Raw genomic sequence first — 17468 nt, 5'->3', positions numbered from 1 at the left:
ATGTCAAATACAGCACAAGGTAACTTCACATGGACTTAGCTGTGCAGGAAATGTGAATCTCCTCATACACCCACCATATAGTGCAAAAATGTGCAAAGGTCTGTTTTTTCTTTCGATCACTACATAGCCTAATGCCACACAAGCAGCACTGTTACAAACATATTCTGTAGGTAAATGCTAAGGATAACAAAGTTTCCTTCCTTGGACCAGAAGGAGATACTGATAAACCACTGGAAGAGATCCCAAAACAACACCCAAAGACCCACTCAGTGTGTGAACCAGTTGAGTGGAGTGGACTAACTGGGGGGTGGAAATGGGCCCGGAGTTTGCTCAGCAGAATTTCCCAGACCACCTCTTCCTCTCAACACATTGAAACGCTGCCACCACCACCACTAGGAACACCTCACTGGTTAGGCCAGCTATGCTATAAACTTTATAAAACACATTATTATATTTTCTTATAAAGCACGTATTTTAACTGAACTCTCTGACATCCTCAGCCTTTCCATTCACAAAAATAGAAGGAAGAAAAGTTCCCATTTCCTGCTGTCTCATGTCCCCGGCCTATACAATATTTTTTTTCTGCAGACCCTTCAAAAGTCTGACCAAATCCTCGTTTCACTTGCATTATAAAATACTGAGGATGCCATCTATCCCCAATCCCAGGTCCTAAAGTCTAAGACAGTAGCGCAAACTAATGCTGCCAGATTCAGGAAAAAAAATTTCGATTCAATTCAGCCTATTGAATTGGTTTTTCAATTCGATTTTCCTGCCCAGTTGGGTGATTTTTTTTCAGAATTCCTGGTGGGTTTTATAGCTTTTTCACCCCCTTTGGCTTCTCCTAACCACACTGGCGCTGTGGTGTAAATAAAATAAAGAAACAAAAAGGACTTTTCCTCTCTCTGTTAAATCCTAGCTCATGTTTGCAGTCCAACACCAGCTCTGGCAGGATACACATTTCAAATCTGACATATTATAATCACAAAACAGAAAATAAAATTAATTTTTCTACCTTTTGTTGTTTGGTTATATTTCAAATCTTGTTGGTCCAAGGCTCTGGTTTTCTTCTGATAACTTGCTTGCCAGGGTCTCCTTCTTTCTTCTTTCTGCATGCTAACCATCCATCTGCCAACTCTGTCCTCCCTTTCCATTTCCCTTCCCTCCCCAGGAAGTCTGGTATCTTTCCTTTTTTTCATCTCCCTCCACAGATCCACCTTTTCTTAACTACCCTTTCATCCGGCATCTCTCCCTCCTTCCCCACCACCTCAGAGTCCACCATTTCTCCCTTTCTTTTCCCAATTACCCTCCTATTCAGTATCTCTATCCCTCCTCCACACCATCCCTTGTGTCCAATTTCTCTCCCTTTCTGTTCCTTCCCTCCCTAAATCCCATGGTCCATCATCTCTCTCCCTCTCCTCTATTTTCAGACCCATTATTTCTTCCTCCCCCCCCCCAAAGTTTGGCATATGCACGTCTCTTTGAACACCCCCTTCCCTCTGTGTACTTCTAAACCAGGGTCCCCCCAAAGGCCTGTCCCCCCTTGAAGGCCTGCACCTCCCTTGTAGGCCTGTCCCCCCACTTGTAGGTCTGTCCCCCCCCCTTGAAGGCCTACTTGCCTGTCCCCCCTTGAAGGCCAGTCCCCCCCTTCAAGGTCTGCACCCCCCCGAAGGCCTGTACCCCCCTGAAGGCCTGTCCCCCCCCCTTGAAGGCCTGTCCCACCCCCTTGTAGGCCTGTCTCCCCCTTGTAGGCCTGTCCCCCCCTTGTAGGCCTGCCTGCCTGTCCCCCCCCTTGAAGGCCTGCACCCCCTTGAAGGTCTGCACCCCCCCTTGAAGGCCTGCACCCCCCCGAAGGCCTGCACCCCCATGAAGGCCTGTCCCCCCCCTTGAAGGCCTGCACCCCCTTGAAGGTCTGCACCCCCCCGAAGGCCTGCACCTCCCCCGAAGACCTGCACCCCCCTTGAAGGCCTGTCCCCCCTCTTGTAGGCCTGTCCCCCCCTTGAAGGCCTGCCTGCCTGTCCCCCCTTGAAGGCCTGCCCCCCCTTGAAGGCCTGCACCCCCTTGAAGTCCTGCACCCCCCCGAAGGCCTGCACCCCTCCTGAAGGCCTGCACCCCCCCGAAGGCCTTTCCCCCCCTTGAAGGCCTGTCCCCCCCCTTGAAGGCCTGCCTGCCTGTCCCCCCTTGAAGGCCTGTCCCCCCCTTGAAGGCCTGTACCCCCTTGAAGTCCTGCACCTCCCCGAAGGCCTGCACCCCTCCTGACGGCCTGCACCCCCCCGAAGGCCTTTCCCCCCCTTGAAGGCCTGTCCCACCCCCTTGTAGACCTGCCCCCCTTGAAGGCCTGCCTGCCCCCCCCCCGAAGGCCTGTCCTTCCACCTTGAAGGTCTGCATACACCCCCGAAGGCCTGTCTCCCCTCTTGAAGGCCTGCACCCCCCCGAAGGCCTTTCCCCCCCTTGAAGGCCTGTCCCACCCCCTTGTAGACCTGCCCCCCTTGAAGGCCTGCCTGCCCCCCCCCCCGAAGGCCTGTCCTTCCACCTTGAAGGTCTGCATACACCCCCGAAGGCCTGTCTCCCCTCTTGAAGGCCTGCCTCCCCCCTTGAAGGCCTGCCTGTCCCCCCCCCTTGAAGGCCTGTCCCCCCTTGAAGGCCTGCCTGCCTGCCTGTCACCCCCCTCCCCCTTGAAAGCCTGCCTGCCTGCCCGCCCACCCCACCCCGAAGGACCGCTCGCCCCCCTGGCCTCCCCGCACCACCTATGAAGCAGCACTACCTATGCTTCCGGCCTTGCCGTTCAGTCCCCCCCACCACCCCCGAAGGACCGCTCGCCCCACTGACCTTCCTGCACCACCTATGAAGCAGCCGCAGCAGGATCGCGACATCAGCGAGCCCTGCGCTGCTTAGGCGCTGCTTCCTGCGCCGCGGTCCCGCCCCTCCTCTGACGCCAGAGGAGGGGCGGGACCGCGGCGCAGGAAGCAGCACCCAAGCAGCTCAGGGATCGCTGACGTCGTGATCCTGCTGCGGGCTGCTTCACAGGTGGTGCAGGAAGGTCAGTAGGGCAAGCAGTCCTTCGGGGGTGGGGGGGGACTGAACGGCAAGGCCGGGAGCATCCCTCAGGGCTGGTACCCGGGGCGGACCGCCCCTCCCACCCCCCCCTTGGTATGCCACTGACGGCAAGATAACTTCTTTCATCCTGGTTGTAATACCCTTCTTGATTATTCCTAGCATTCTATTCGCTCTCTTAGCGGCCTCTTCTCCCTTGAAAATAGACTGAGGACATAATTGAAACATTCAAAATACTGAAGGGAATAGACTTAGCAGATAAAGACAGATTGTTCACCCTCTCCAAGGTAGGGAGAATGAGAGGGCACTCTCTAAAGTTGAAAGGGGATAGATTCCGTACAAACGTAAGGAAGTTCTTCTTCAGCCAGAGAGTGGTAGAAAACTGGAACGCTCTTCCGGAGTCTGTTATAGGGGAAAACACCCTCCAGGGATTCAAGACAAAGTTGGACAAGTTCCTGCTAAACTGTTTTGGTGGGCCAGTTTATGTTTAGGTTGCAAATATGAAAAGATGAATGCAGATATATTAGGGAATAGCAAATTATTTAAATTGGTTTGGGGCCCGTTGACATACTTTGTTAATTCAACATAGTTGTCTTTGTTTAAACTTTAATTTATTTTTGTACATATCCAGGACGGGATGGGTGGGTGTGGGGGATATTTTTCTGGTTCATTTCTTGATTAAATTGTTGGATATGAGCGGAGGGATATTTATTTTCTGCATTGTTATTAATGGAATTTAAGTGCTTATTTTGTTATTAATGTATATAATTCATATAATGTATATAATGTATATAATTCATGGCCCTTTGTATTAGCTTTGAAAATTAATAAAGATTAATAAAAAAAAAAAAAAAAAAGAAAGAAAGCTAGATATTGAAAAAATTCCCATTATTATGGAAAATAGCATTAAACCAAAAGCAGATCAATATACTCGTATTCTATTGATCTGTTTTTTTTCTGCTTTCATTCTGGATTTTGTATATCATCTGCCTTGAAAACTACTATTAGACAAGCATCAACAACAACAAAAGATACATTAGCTGCAATATAGTAAAATTGTTTTTTTTTTAATGCTCCCTGAAAACCAGAGGGTTAATAATAGTGAAATTCCTCTCTGTAAAAAGTAGGTCATCTTGGAGTGACGAGAGGCTCACAGTTGTCTCTGAAGCCACAGATCTGGAATGTGATTTGGAAAGTGCAGCCTTAAAATTCATGAGTTGTGAGGTTAAAATGAATGCTTCTGCTATTTGATTGTCCTACAGAGCTGCAGTCATTGTGTTTGACCATTATTCCTTATATTGCTGTGTTGTATATATTGGTCTAGTAGCTTCACCTATTTGAAGGCTTCAATCAGTGCAGAATGTTTATTGCTATGCATACTTTAAAACATAGTACTCCTTCCTTCCCTTCATGTGTTCAACTGGTTACCAGTAGCTGCACGTACTGAGTTTGAATTGATAATACTTCCGTTAAGCAGATCATGGTAGTGCTCCAATGTTCCCACAATCAAGACATCCCTGTCTTCTTGATTGATTGGTACAGTTTTCTCGGCATGTTCTTCTTTTGATTCCATCCCTTAAAAGTGATGCCGGGCACTTTCACATGAACATGTGCTTTTGAAGCTGCTGGTCTCCTGATGTGGAACTCCCTTCCAGTTTCTCTTGGCTCAGACAAAGAGACAGATGTACTGAAATTCTCCGAAAAAGATCAAGCAGATGAAATTCTCCGAAAAAGATCAAGCAGATGCTATTCAATCAATCTCTCTGATAGAGTCTGATTGTTTTATCATTTGAAGTGCATTGTCAATAATTTGTTTGCTTACTGTCTGATGTTTTAATCTGCCTCCTGCTTGAAAAATTGTGATGGGCAAAGTGTAAATATTTAAAAAGAAACTTAAAAAGAAAGTAAGCCCTCTACAAGGAACAAGATGTGTGGGCTCTTTTGTTGGTTAATACCCTCTTGAATCTGAGCATCAGTTATCTTTTAATAGCAGTTTTTTTTGAAGGGTCCAGTTTACTAAAGTGCAGCAAAATGTTGTATTTACTACAATCTAACTATAAAAACTAATGTATGGTTAAGTGCAAAGACTATATACTAACTGTTGATGTTGTGTCCAGCATGCTGCCCTCAGCCCCTCTGCCCATTCTCTCTCCAACCTGCAGTGTCTATCTGTTTCGAGCAGTGTCTATTTAAATCTGTTTGTGTGCGACCTGTTTGTGTAGTCCTATACCACAGGTTTTGGAGGATGCTAGTGGTGTGAACTGGGTACAGTTGGTGGTTACTGAGTATTATTGGTAGTGGAAACTGAGTGCAAGAGGGTGTAGGTATTGGGTATTACTGGTGGTAGGAATGGATGCAAATTGGTAGAAGAGAGCTGCTGCTCCCATGGGTACTGGCTTACAGGACAGAGAGGCAACAGAAGAGAGCCACAATAAGAAGGTATATATAACCCAGTGGTCTCCAACCCACGGCCCAGGGGCCAAATGCGGCCCGCCAGGTACTATTTTGAGGCCCTTGGTATGTTTATCATAATCACAAAAGTAAAATAAAATAGTTTCCTGATCATATGTCTCTTTAGCTATAAATGACAATATTATTATTAAGACTTAGCCAAAAGGAAAGATTTATAAATTATAAAGAGTTTTACCTCATGCAAAATTGTCATTTCTTTAATAAGACATTAACTATTTTTTCTGAGGCCCTCCAAATACCTACAAATCCAAAATGTGACCCTGCAAAGGGTTGGAGTTTGAGACCACTGATATAACCCCAAAGCACAGTCCCATGGACATGACAGAGGAGCTATGTCTATGCCGGTTTAGATTTGAAAAGGAGACAATAGTACACCTATTCAACCAACTGCAGGCAGCCCCGCAGCCCACTATGTGGCTAGGGCAAGCACTGCCAGTCCACTTGAAAATCACCACAGCCCTACTTTGCCACAGGATCTTTCCAGACACCCCACAGGATTCACACCTGAATTTTAAATGCAAAAAGAGGACGTGGAAATGGGTGGGTTTTGGGCAGATTGGGGGTGTTCCTTGGATTTATATGTATAGTTAAAGAATAAGGGGGATCCATGCTTAATTCAGGCATGAGGATTTGGACCATATTTGGTGTAAATTCCCACAGTTAGTCAAGGTGCTAATTGCTATTTTATAAATGGCTCAACTTTGAGAGCCTTTTGTAAAATAGCATTAAGCATTATTTTCTTTTTCACTAATGTTTTAGGTGCCATTTAAGGAATTCAGGGCCAGATTCTCTAAGCGCCGATACCATGGTAAAAAAAAAAAAAGCTTGGTGGGAGCAATTTTTGTTTTCCTGGCAATTCTTAGCACAGTAGCATGCAAATTATAACATGCTATTTGTGCAGAAAATCACCGGTAAAAAAGGGGGGGGAGGGGAGAGGAATTGTACCTGGTGCTTGCCCAGAAGTGCAATTGCCAGCATAGCTCCTCTTCCTCTCTGCCTTCCCCCCCCCCAAAAAAAAAAAAAAAAAGCAGTCCCTGCTCTCCCTTCCTGAACTATCAAGCAGGGAGAGCAAGGGCTGCTTTTTTTTAATGGGTGCAGCTGTTGTGCATGCACAACACACAAGCGCTATGCCTATATAAAAAAAAAAACCATCCCCCCACACCCCCCGATATTGATTTTTTTAAAAAATGTAATCGGCAGGACCACTCCCTCCTGCCACAGGGAACCACCTCCTGACATCACGCTCCCCCCTCCCCCAACAACCCTCCCCCAACAACCCTCCCCCAACAACCCTCCACCACACCAAGCCTGGTTGTCTAATGGTGCCAGCTGTAGAAAAGCAATGTATTTGGAGTAAAGGAACAATGCCCTATTACTGCACAAAACTGGGGAGGCCTCAACCGGGTTTCCTTGCTTCTTGTTCCTGCTCCTTTCCCCCCACCCTTCTTTCCTGACAAACTGTCTGAGTTCATGGTAAATTTCCGCTAAGTTTATTATAGGCTGCAGCATAGTTACCTAATGTTTATGTTTATTAAGTACTTTATATACCACATAACAGCCTAAAAGGATCTAAGCGGTTTACAATACACAATGCATATTCATCAAGAAAAGAACTCCATTAAAAATAAACAAGATTAAGAACAAAAGTTAAAAAGTTTTTTGTTTTTTTTTAAACAATACGGTAATTATCACGAACATGCAACTTAATTCCTACTTATGTATAAAATGCCTAGCACTAACAATAACTACTTATCTATCACTAATTTCTACCCTGGCTAGTAGCTGTCCTAATCTAGACCTGGGGACCACACTATCACACAAAACGGGGGAAGCTGGGGTCTCTGCCATTCACATTATTCATTCTCTGAGCACATAACTGATTGTATATGAGTAGGCACTACCACTCAAGCCATGCTCTACTCCCACTTGGCCCAAGCCACCGTCCAAGCTTCTCGGGCCTCGCTGACTGCCCCTGTCCTCCTTTCGCCATTCAAGTGAGTGGGTACCGCTGGTCACTTCTCGGGTATGCCCCTCCGTCCAAGAGGGGTTTCTCATTAGCACAAATACTAGTCCCCTTACTCCTACATGGACCCCTCCCCCCACTCATCTTGTGGCCTCCTGGGTCACCAATCCTGCCACAACTTGGGTATTGGTGGTGACTCACTTGCCGAGAGTCCCCCACCAATACCCCAGGCCTCATATCACCCCCCTCAAAGGAGCAACAAGTCAATTGTGTCCTGAATGTCACTGATTAAATTTAGACCTTGAGAGATGTACCCCTTCAGGTGGTAATGCCCTGGGCAATTCTCTATGATGAATTCATGCAGAATGTTGCTCCTTTGTAGCGGGTGTATGAATTTGTGCATCTCCTTGTTAAACCTGTTGTTTTATCTTCTTCACCGCACACTCACCTTTCCATATTCAGCAAGGGATGATGCGGGACCACACCAGAGGTATGCTTCTGCATGTTCAGGCTTAACTCCACAATGCACTTCTGTATCTTATTAACCATCCCAACGCTGTGCATGGATGTCTGTCATTTTCTCCCAAGATGAATGATAAGTGCCTATGGCCAGGAATGGGAAGTTCTAAGCTCATTGATATGGTGTTATTTGATTCCCACCTCCTGCTTTGCATTCACAGCCATTTAACTCCTGCAGTGGACAGGCCAAATTCCTCAACTAAATTGTGTACCCAGTGCACAAAGGGTGGCCACTGATCCATACCATATCCGCACCTAAGGAAGGCAGGACACTCAAATACGCAACCACTGCCACCAGATAAGTCAAAACTCTCTACGGCCATGAGGCTTAAAGGTAGGGAGGGAACAGCTCTACCATCTCATACCAGAAGAGCCCACTGGTGAGTAATAGCATACGTAAAGCCCCAGGCCTTAGAAAGGGAAAGTAAACAACCACAGTGGTTTCATAAGAGCCACTTTGGGACAGAAAAGTGTGTCCCCCAGTAGGGTGCAGCTTGCAAACACCAAGACAGCAATACTGAAGTAAATATGCATGTGGTGCATAACCATTGGTTTCCACTACCAGAGAATTCACCAAGAGAAAATGCTCCTTTCGAGCACTGACCCTGACTAGGCTCATCTGAAGAGTGAGCAGCCATGCCCAATTCAACACACTGTAATTAGGTAAGAGGCATCTAAGACATTGAGGGTAGAAATCCAACTTCAAAGACGCCATAGCGGTAATGAAGGCCACACTGGGGCAAAGGATGAGCCCGATGATAAAATGGCTGGGACCTGAATCATCAGAGAAGGAACAAGACTAAAGATACACTTTAACAAACAAGGCTTGGGGCTGCAAGAAGTGTGGGAGGGACTCGAACAGTCACCCAATGAGCCATGATGAGGGAATAAATAATTCTCCAAAATCACGAGCACAGATATTAAGCAATTGGATTGGGGTGATCCTCTCCTATAACTGGGAGCACTGGAAGCTGATCCAAGTATGCCAAGCTTAAGCCACCCTTGTGGCATACAAAAGGTCTGCATCAAAGAAATTGGGCAGCTATTAGTGTGCAATATAAAGAGGACAATCAAGGGAGGGTTATTCTATCACAGTCTTCTGGAGTATATCGGAGAACTGGCAAAAGAAGAAATGACCCAGCTTCTGGGATAATATGCCCAATCCAGAAAAGTCAGGCTACTTCCAGAATGATGAGCCAAGAGGTACAGATCTCCCACCAGGTAATCTATAGCTGTGCACTAGACATGTCACCCACAGCAGCTCCACCAAATGACCTGCCTCCTACCATGTATAAAGAATAGGATCCAAAATGACCATGCCTGATACAGAGTGAACCAAATTCTCTACGGACATGTCAATGTTTTGTAGGAAAAACCCCTAGGAGAGAAGAAAGCACAGTGAACCAAATATGGAATATGTTACAAGTGTTGCTCCTCATCCAGCTCGTGACCAAGGACTATAATCAGCCATTAGATGTAAAGTGTGCGACAGTGCCCAGCTTCTTACATCCAGACAAACTGCAGGTGGACTCTCCCAAGAAACCAGCCTCAAATTCCAAGCCATAACCGGGAGAGGGAGACATTGCACATGTCATGACAAAGTCACTGTCAAAACTGCACAGGGTTTAGGTTTGTGGAGAAGGCCTCAGGAGAAAGTTATGCACCAAGATTCATGTTAGCAGAGGTGCATCCAAAGGAGCAACCAGAGAAAGCAGTGACAATATACGTTGACACCGATGAAACAAGCAATTCGTTCCAGGCAAGGACAGAGTTGTTTGATTTAATTGACATTCAGGGAAAAATTGCTGCCCCTACCACCTCACATCCTGATCAGGATAGAACAGGAAGATGGGGAAAAAGCAGATGATTATGTGAAAGAAATCCACAGATAACAGCCTTGAAAGAGATTTACCAACTCTGATCGGATGCAACCAAATGCCAGACAGTCGGGAAAGAATCCATACATCTGAGTCTGCACAGCACTCCATATCTATAACCAATAGCAGCCATCATATCCTAAGGACAAGATCTACCATATCAGTCCAGGTGGGACCAGCTGAAGCTTCCTGACTTAGCCTGTGAGGGGTGATAGTAGGTGACGTGGCCAAATGTGAGTGTATTCAAAAAACACACATCTGGCAAATGTGCGCACCACTCTGTTTGAACCTTGCCAGAACCATCTCCCAATTCCATTGCCTATCAGAACGCTTCATTACCAGGCCGGAATAGCACATGGGTACTATGGTACCCCCATTCACCAAAGACAATGACAAACCATCTCTTTTAGTTGAAGATAGGGATTACTTGAAGATCATTGACCGGGAATTCTACAGAGATGAGTCCCACAATTGGGTGACTACTCTGCCTTTTGGACAATCAGCACACATCCAATCACAGGGAGCAAGCTCTATCTCAACTTACTTCATTTCAGAAACTATATGGAAAGGACAAGAGACAAACCAGCACTACATAATAGTCATGCAAGAAAATAGCAGCATTAGCCAATGGACTCACATACACCTCTTCTCACTCCTTGATCAGACAATGGAAGAAAACAAATGTAATCTTCAAAAGATATAGCAAAATTAGCCAAGATTCAAAGGAGAGTGAACCAGGATGATAAAGGAGATGAAACTCTTAAACAATGACTGTGGGGAGTTATGATTGAGCTCTACAAATGATCAAGCAGAACCAGCCACGCCCCTAAAAGAGTGCAGAAGGCTGATACTTGCCTAGCTTTGGTGTGTACCACCCATAAAAACAGGCCGGCTCAGCATTGCATGCGACATCAGTGCTCAAAATCAACAGCTTACTAGGGGTCCGGAATCGCTTCCAGGCAGAAACTATTACCTAACAATGGACATTCAACCAATGTTCTTTTCAGATTCCTCCAGATTACCAAACTACTTGGAGACTCCTGTGGCCTCACAAGTACAACCTCAATCCAAAGATTGTGGAATACAGGGTGAAAGATCACATCTTTGGCGATAGCCCATCCCCTGCAGTGACTACACATGGGCTTAGAAGGCCAGCCCAATAAGGATAAGAATATGGCAACAGATACAAGAAATTTCATTGAAAGGGCTCTATATACAATAGGTGATAGCCTAAATTCTATGCCCATAGCCAAAGAGGTAATTGATCTGTCAAAAAGAGTACACATGATGTTGGTCAAAGCCAACCCCATGCTTCGCCAGCTTTAATACCAAACGTGATGGCAGCATTTCCTACAGACGATCATGCCAAAGATCTAAAGGACCTAGATCTCAGAACAAGCACCCCACTATTTGTGAAGCCTCAGTCTACATTGGCACCTAAAGAAATACTATTACATTTCAAGTGGCTACCCAAGAGAAACCATATACACGCAGAGGTGTCTCATCCACAGATAATAACCCAAATGATCCACCGGGCTTGTGGCTCTAATAACCATCCATAGGAGATCCCTATTAAGAAAGATCACTCAAAGCCAGAGTGATGTCCCATTGCCATTATCCCTGCAATTAGAATGGGACCAAAAGAGAGATTCTCTAAAGACTCCCAAACAATCACAAGTCTCACAGCCGCTCATCACTGATCTCTTCCATGTAGTACATTTGCCTTGCGTGTGGTTTACGTGGCTACTATGCTGTGATGTTAAATATGCATCAGCCACAGTGGGTATGCTATGCCTCAGGCCTAACACCACCGCAGAAAAGGCTCCTAAGCATTAGGGCACTATAAGACTCAAATACCTGTTGTGTTGGGTGACAGACACACATATACCTCAACAAATATTCAAATATAGATATACCGCAAACCTGACTGAAACATAAATATGTGTTGTGAGGGTGTACTATATAAGTCATGGGGATGTGTTGTGAGATGGCAAGATGGCGGCGGAGACGGAGCAGTGAGAGAATGCTCTGACCAGCGTTGGATACTGCCTATTAACAACATGGTAAAGAGAAAGGGAAAACCTCGTTTGTTCCTGGCCGATCCGATCCCCCCCTCCTGCTGGAGAATTTCCTCTTACCATCCAGTGCTAAGGAGAATCTTTGGAATAGTGGCGAGCAGAAGACAGGGGATTTTGCCATGCTGAACCCCAAAGACCGCAAGAATCCACTCCAACCCGGAAGTGAAGTGCAGAAGTCGATGGGGAGCTTAGATGCAGATACCAGAGAGGTTGCTGCAGAAGCTTCAGCGCTGGGACGTCGCTTCTTAATTCACCCGACAGGGTGCAGCTACCAGCCGGGGAAATTGGTGCGCAAGCAGCAGCAGGATAGCCCAGGGAGGCTCCTCGGGGGCCTGAGTTTGCTGCTGCTGAAGCCAAGGAAGCTGGAATTATGAGCCCTACCAGATTGAAGAAGAGACCAGAGAAAGTAACATTAGAGGAGGTATGGTAGGCTGTTGTAGCCCTGGAGGTGAAATTGTCTGAACGTTTAGATAAAGTATTGCAAATCCCTGAAATGGTACAGCAATATGTTAAACAAATTAGGGACTTTGTTGCCAAGGTTGACTCCCAAATTCAGGAATTAAGGAAAACTGTAGAAGGGTTGAAGAATACTCAACTAACTTTGGTAAAGGATAATTTAAATATTCATCAGAGAATGAAAAGACTTGAAAACTATGAACGGAGTCTGAATTTAAGATTTCTGAATGTTCCTCAATCCTCTTTATTACAGCCTATAGAAATGTTAAAGACATTTTTGAGAGAAGTCTTACAAATTCCCGATGAATCTATGCCTCCGATAAAAAAAAGCTTACTATATTAACTTGGTTAGTCCTTTGAAAAAAACAATTTCAGCTCAGAACCAAGAGGCCAGTCTTGATGTTACTGGCTTATTGGAGAATTCTGATACGGTGTTGAATAAAGCAACCCTTATTGCCACATTTGTATTAGAGTATGACAGGGATTGGATTTTATGTATGTATTTCAGGTTTAAAGATGTAAAATTTATGGGTAATTCTGTGATGATATTTCCTGACCTTTCTAGGTCTACTCAACAGAGAAGAAAGGTCTTTCTGGCCTTTAAATCTCAGGTTGTAGACCTCAAAGGGACATTTTTCCTGCAATTTCCATGTAAATGTATTGTTAAAGTGAAGGAGAAAACTTATGTATTCTTTAATTCTGAGCATTTGAAGAATTTTTTTGAAGCAAGGAAGCATCCAGTTCCAATAGCAATCTCTACCCCTTTAAGTGTGAAAGATGCGGAAGTTAATTGATATTTAACACTTAATCCGTCAGTTGAAAATCTAGCCTTTTATGTGTAATTTTCCTTTAATCCCTGTTCTTTTTCTACATCTTGCCACTTTCAGTAGGTGTAATTTCTTTTTAATGGGGTTTAAATAGAGATGTTTAATGATTTTTTTTTCCTTTATTATTCTTTCCTGTTGTCACTCTATTTTCTTTGACAAAATTGTAAGCTTGTAAAATTTGAAAATTTGAAAAAAATTATTATTTTTTTTTTTTTTTAAGTCATGAGCATATACCACCTCCTGTACTAGCCTGGAGCATTTGACTCAGATGAGAGTACATCTGTATTAATTGAATGAAACACTGAATTTGCACATGAAACTACCTATGCAAATGAATTAAATTACTGGCATCTAGTTCTAAGGCATGGTTTTTAAATTAATTCAATTCAGGAATGCTTCCCAGGAGGACCCTGCCTGCTCCACCGCCGTGCAGCAACAAAGACCCCTGACACATTGCCACCCCACCGAGAGACCTCCCCTCCTCCTCACCTCTCCACTGCCGTGCTCCACGAGATCCACCCTGCTCACGGCTGGCCGGCGGCACAGGAGAAGCAGGGCCTCGCCTCCACTCCACAGCCAGCACAGGCCCTCCCACCTGAAAATGCACTGAATACTCTGTGCCACTCCCGCATGGCCAAAGAGCAGTGCCGGTACAGCAGACATGGCTGCTCAGTGGCCACAACCCTCCAAGGTGCCCTGATGGGGCCAAGCCAACCTCCAGGTGTCACCGTAACAAGGGTTTGCTCATTATCCCGGCGCGCCCCTGGAAGAATGGCTGCGCTGGAAGAAATCTACTTTAAATGAGGCCCGCCGCTCACCTTGCCCCACCCCTTTTCTTTCCCTATTGGCTCCTCTGCTCCCTTCTTTCCCCCTCTGCTCCTCCCCCCCAAGACATGGGAGGCCCCTCCTTTTGTGGCAGGCCTCGCTAATTGCTCCAGCCTGCTTCTGACACTGAGCTAATGAGGCAACCTTTTGGTGTCTGTGAGCTTTGCAACTCTGAGCTTGTACCTCCATGGCTCACCTTTTAAGCTAAATTTATAAAAATTAACCGAGAAGATTTGTTCATGCAAAAGAGCAGATGTACGTAAGTGTATAAATTCCCCAGGATAATTTTCAAAGCAAAAGTACATGCATATTTTCATTCTGAAAATTTACCAAAACTTGTGAAGGGAAAAGCCTACACATGCTTGCATATGGTTTCAAAATGACTACCATTATTTATTGACTTATAGAACTTTGAGTTTAAAAATTAACTGTAATTTAGTATATTAGACATAACTTAAATTAAAATGAAAATTAATTGAATTTTCAAGTTATTTGGAATTGATCAGTAAAATCCATGGAAAATAAACCTTTTCAAAATACTACACTATTTTGTTTGAAGGATTAATAGATTGTAATTAAGCTGTAATGTATTTCCTTTAAACTTTCGTCAGTGCACTTAAGCGATTAAAAAAACCCTAGTTGGAACTTTTGCAGATTGTGATAATAATATTGGCTTAATGCTTTCAGGAAGGATTTTCATCAGTGTTTCAGCACAGCTGATAAACTTAAAGGCTAAATTACAATTTATAAATATGTACAGTACACAACTTCCCTGACAGTCAAACTCTTTTCCACATATTGCCATCAGCAGGGGCTCCAATGTCAGGTTAAACAGGTTCAAAATTATAGACCCATATCCCTCATCAATGTCGATGCTAAGATTTAGGCTAAAATACTTGCAAATAGATTACAGAAAATCTTGCCCACTTTGATTCATCCTGATCAGAGTGGTTTTATGACCAGAAGATTCTCTGGCGATAATACTCGCATGCTCACCAATGCAACTTATATACATCTATAAATGGAGATCAGCAATTGCTTACAATGAGCCTTGATGCTGAGAAGGCATTTGACCAGGTGGAATGGCCTTTTATTTTTGAAGTGTTGCAATGGTTTGGCTTCCCAGAGGCATTTATCCGCATGATCAAAATTCTATATACTGCTGCTGTCACTAGAATATGTATCAACAATCGGATGTCAGACCTATTAACCTGACATGAGGAACGAGACAAGGATAGAAACATAGAAACGTGATGGCAGATATGGCCCATCTAGTCTGCCCATCCACAGTAACCATTATCTCTTTCTCTCTCTGAGAGATCCCACGTGTCCCCTTTCGTCATTACTGTTTAATCTGACATTGGAAAAAAGGGTTTTAATCCCCTCCCTCCATTAAGTAACCTCTGCTACCCTCATCTTTTCTTACTTTTGATGTTTAGAATCTTAAATGCCATCAAAAATGGTCTAACCAAAACAGTTCAGTAAATAACACACGGTAGGTCTATATTCTAAATAAGGCACCATAAGTTAGGCGCAGGTAGGCGCCCTACCAGTACTAACTTAAGAGGAAAATGCCATTTAAACAAACGGAGCGACATAATATAAAATAAATGTCCAAGTCCATTTTGGGCCTAGGGTGCTATTTGCCCAAAGTTGGCAGCTTCTAAAGTCCAGTCTCAAAAAATACATCCAAAATTTTTTTTTTTTCTAGAATCGTCTAATTATACGTCCAGCCATTTGATCATCCAGACCGTCAAGTCATCTAGCTTTATACCACATTCTTGTCCAAAAATTTGTCCAAGTCCAAATCGCCTCAAACAAGACCTTTTAGACATGGGAGGGGTCAGCAAAGTGATGGACTGGCCACCCAGACATGGCAACAGAGTAGTGGGGCACTGATAAAGGACTGCATCATTGATCACCTTGATGGACATAATCTGATGAGGACCAGCCAGCATGGCTTCAGCAAGGGAAGATCTTGCTTGATGAACTTGCTGCACTTCTTTGATGGAGTAAACAGGCAGATAGACAAGGGCGAGCCAGTGGACAGTGTATATCTGGATTTTCAGAAGGTGTTCGACAAGGTACCGCATGAACGACTACTTTGAAAAATTGTGAACCATGGAATCAAGGGTGAAATACTCATGTGGATTAAAAACTGGTTGGCGGATAGGAAACAGAGAGTGGGGGTAAATGGACAATACTCAGACTGGAAAAGCGTCATGAGTGGAGTGCCGCAGGGTTCGGTGCTTGGAGCCGTGCTCTTCAACATATTTATAAACGACCTGGAAATTGGTACGACGAGAGAAGTGATTAAATTTGCGGACGATACGAAGTTATTCAGAGTGGTGAAGACGCAGAAGGATTGCAAAGACCTGCAATGTGACATGAACACGCTTGAGAAATGGGCCGCGACATAGCAAATGAGGTTTAACGAGGATAAGTGTAAAATGATGCGTGTCAGTAACAAAAATCGTATACACAAATACAGGATGTCTGATGCGGTACTCGGAGAGACCCACTAGGAAAGAGACCTGGGAGTACTGGTCCACAAATCAATGAAGCCGTCCGCACAAATCAATGAAGCCATGGCGGCTGCGAAAAGGGCAAACATAAGCAGATTGGAGAAGGTTATCATGCCGCTGTACCGGGCCATGGTACACCCCCACCTGGAATACTACGTCTAGCACTGGTCGCCGTACAAGAAGAAGGACACGGTACTACTTGAAAGGGTCCAGAGACGAGTGACTTAAATGGTTAAGGGGCTGGAGGAGTTGCCGTACAGTGAGAGATTAGAGAAAGTGGGCCTCTTCTCCCTTAAAAAGAGGAGGCTGAGAGGGGACATGATCGAAACATTCAAGATACTGAAGGGAATAGACTTGGTAGACAGAGGCAGGTTGTTCATCCTCTCCAAGGTAGAGAGAACGAGAGGGCACTCTCTAAAGTTAAAAGGGGATAGATTCCATACAAACATAAGGAAGTTCTTCTACACCCAGAGAGTAGTGGAAAACTGGAACACAAGTTCCTGCTGAACCAGAATGTACTCAGGTAAAGCTAGCCTCAGTTAGTGCACTGGTCTTTGACCTAAGGGCCGCCGCATGAGCGGACAGCTGGGCACGATGGACCACTGGTCTGACCTAGCAGCGGCAATTCTTATGTTCACAAAAATGGTGCCACGTAAACATCTCACCACAACTCCCTTGCAGGTCATTGTGAGCCCACTCCCCCAAACACCCCCAAAACCTATTATACCCACCTGTCTACCATCTCAATAGTCCTTATGGCTACAAGCTGAAGAATCATATCTCCTTAGCTTTTTCCATTAGGGAAGTCATCCCATCTCCATCATTTGATCACTTTTTATTCAGTATCTTTTCTGATTCCAATATATATTTTTTGA

The 17468-nt window shown here is 44.8% G+C and overlaps 1 protein-coding gene across 10 annotated transcripts in view; it reads left to right on the top strand.

Annotated features, from left to right (window-relative positions):
• ZNF385D (zinc finger protein 385D) overlaps positions 1–17468 on the top strand; it is a 684415-nt gene that overhangs the window by 647279 nt on the left and 19668 nt on the right. The gene's annotated exons all lie outside the window — the stretch shown is intronic.

This window comes from Geotrypetes seraphini, chromosome 2 (assembly GCF_902459505.1).
Source record: "Geotrypetes seraphini chromosome 2, aGeoSer1.1, whole genome shotgun sequence".
Taxonomy (NCBI): Eukaryota; Metazoa; Chordata; class Amphibia; order Gymnophiona; family Dermophiidae; genus Geotrypetes; species Geotrypetes seraphini.
This window is presented reverse-complemented; position numbering and strand designations above follow the sequence as displayed.